This window comes from Coptis chinensis, chromosome 4, assembly GCF_015680905.1.
Source record: "Coptis chinensis isolate HL-2020 chromosome 4, ASM1568090v1, whole genome shotgun sequence".
NCBI lineage: Eukaryota > Viridiplantae > Streptophyta > Magnoliopsida > Ranunculales > Ranunculaceae > Coptis > Coptis chinensis.
Genome location: NC_141459.1, coordinates 57728938 through 57731963, shown reverse-complemented (window position 1 = coordinate 57731963; position 3026 = coordinate 57728938). Strand labels below are relative to the sequence as shown.

At 37.6% G+C, this 3026-nt stretch overlaps 1 pseudogene; it reads right to left on the bottom strand.

The window, feature by feature from the left end:
- Positions 1-2075: 2075 nt before the first annotated feature.
- On the bottom strand, positions 2076-2169 carry LOC147504152 (small nucleolar RNA R71; annotated as a pseudogene).
- Positions 2170-3026: the final 857 nt, after the last annotated feature.

The window sequence follows — 3026 nt, the reverse complement described above, 5'->3', positions numbered from 1 at the left end:
ATGGCTCCTCAGCCCATGCACGAAAATGTGGATCTGGTCTCCTCCTTTTCAAGGGAGAAGACTTAACTCTTAAGCAATCGATTAGCTATGTAGCAAGTAGCCATTAGAGAATAGTTTAGATCTAGTTTTTACATTCAATTAATTAGTTTCTATTACCTTGTTGTTAATTTAGTATTTGAATCAATTGTTATTTCTTCATTAGATTAATAAAGTTAGTTAGTTATTCATAATTTAGTCTCATTTTCCATTAATCATTTTAGTTTCAATTCATAGATTTAATTATTTATCATTATTAGTATCAATTAAAACTTGCATGAGTAGATTTCCATCTAGTTCAAATAAGCAAAGTTAGAATCTTTATACCATGTCTTGCTTAAATTCATTTAGAAATGATAGTTTGATGAATCAAGGCTATACCTCCATTAGAGGGGTTTGATGAAGCCTTGATGAAAACTTGATTGTGTAGTGTAGAAATAGTTCTAAGAGTCTATTCCACTCTAGAAGGTAGTTGATTCGCCATGAGAATGGGTTGAATTTCCTCACATACTAGTTATTAGTTGGTAGAGATTGCCATGAATGATTAGGGATTAGAACGACCAATTCTTATCGTAAGAACGTAAGAATTGGATTACAACAATCTATGCTAGGTTATTAAGTTGGATTCAAGGTGGATTCAATCCCCCCTAATTCTTTATGTAGATTCAAACCTTAGTATTTTCGTTATTTCGTTATTCGTATCTTGTTTAGTATTTGCATCGTAGTATAATTTCCCAACATTACTCTCATTAACTTTGGATATTTTGATAATCTTAGGAAACGCGAATTCTAAATAACTAGGAGTGGAATGAATCTTTTACTCCAACTCTATTTCAATAGAATCAAGAGTAGAAATCTTTGTTAAATTAGACACGAAAATAGCTTTAGTTTTACTTGCGTTGAGTTTAATCGCTTATTCGTAGGTAAAACTATCATTTTACTTTATCAAATGGCGTCGTTGCCATCTTAGTTCCCTTTAAAATTGTTTTGTTAGTATAATTAGTCTTTCCAAAGTCCCATTAAGACCACCCACCCTTGTTTGATTCTAAATGTGGTTGTCCGTTACAAAACTGAAATTTTCCTCGCAGGATTACACAGAACGCGACTGTACCCTTGGTAGGCTAACATTGAGCGCCATCCGCGCCCAAATCACTGTAACTCGAATGAATACCAGAATCGCGCCTGTGCCTCAGTGGAGCGCCACCCACGCCCAAATAAATGTAACTCGAGTTTTACTTGAGTGCGACCTGCGCCCTCCCAAGGCCAATTTTGAGCGCAACCCACCCTCTTATGAAACGCCCGATTTCCGCAGGTTAGTTCAACCTTCCATTTCTTCAAGTTATTCAGTGTTTCTAACTTGTTATAAATACACTGAGCTTGCGTAAACAAGACGTTATTCATAAGCGAAGCAAGGAGGCTTTCAGGTACTTCTTTCTTCCACACCTCGCATCTCTTGTTAGAGGTTCATACTAGCATATCAGGATTGTTTGAGTGTTGTAGTGTTTAGTTAAGATTGGTCTTAGCCTTGCATGAGATTAAGGTCAGGTCGAAGAAAAACACCTAACGTAATCAACCGGCAGTGTCACAAACACGCCTTTCTAGTATACCACTCACTACACCTCTATCTAATATACCACACACAACACCTGAAATAATGGCTGAAGAAAGAGAGTCTCCTCTTTCTGACTTTTACAAAGCCTTGAACGATAGCCCAAAATCTTGCATCATTCTATCAGACCCAGTGGGGGATTTTTGAATCCCCCCAAATATATTTAATTTGTTACCCGTTTTTCATGGGTTAGACCATGAAAAACCTTATCAGCACATGCGTAGTATTGACTAAGTCCTTACTACATTCCACCATCCTACGGTTGGTGCTGAACAAATTAAACTAAGGGTGTTTCCTTTCACTTTAGCCGATAAGGCAGCATCTTGGTTAACTACCCAAGCGCCTAATTCTGTGGACTCGTGGGCCAAACTTATTCAACTATTTATAGAACATTTTTACCCACCACTGAAGACTGATGAAATGCTTTCCAAGATTCATTTCTTTCGACAGAATCCTCATGAATCATTTTCAGAGGCATGGAATCGTTTCACCGATCTTATTATAGAGTGTCCACACCATAACCTCGCGAAAGACAAGTTAGTTCGTGCCTTTTTCAAGGGACTGTTGCACCACCACAAAGAGGTGCTTGACATAATGAATGAGGGTAGTTTCCTAAGTAAAGGAGCCTCAGAGGCTTATAAAATTTTAGAAGATCAAACAAAGCATAATAATAACTGGGGGTAGTGACGATATCTCCCACTCCACTAGTTCTTCTACAACAGTTAAGGCAGCCGGTATGTTTAAGATGAAACCCGATCTTGAACTTAAAAATTTAATCAAATCTCTCACTAAAAAGGTTGAGGTATCATTCTTGTTAATAATAACTATCACAACCCACCCATTAATAATCAACGTGACATAGTTCCTGTCACACAACCTGTAACAAACTACTCCTCCACAACCGGATCGTTTCGATGCCTTTATGCAATCTCAACAACAGATTTGACAAGCCATCTAACTTTCCTTACAGAAGTTAGCACAAGAGAAAGTACAACACAAAGGTGTGTTTCCAGGTCAAGCAATACCTAATCCTAAAACAACAAACACAGCCTTTGAGGTAAACGGTAATACTAGTACGGAAAATGCAAATGTAGATGAGCTAAATGCCATGACCACTCTCCGTTCTGGCAGAGTGGTTGATAAAAATATAACTATGCCTATAGTTACCCCATAAGTAGTCCCTACACTGGAGACTAAACTAGATACCGAAATAGAAATTGAAGAGCCTACCCCTGTAGAGGTACCAGTTAAACCATAACCTAAGAAACAGAAAGCCAAAGTTAGACATCCAGTTGATCCATACGCTAAATATAGAGAGAAACCACCATTTCCCCAGAGATTAGCTATGTTGAACAAGGATACAAACTATGAAGAGATTAGG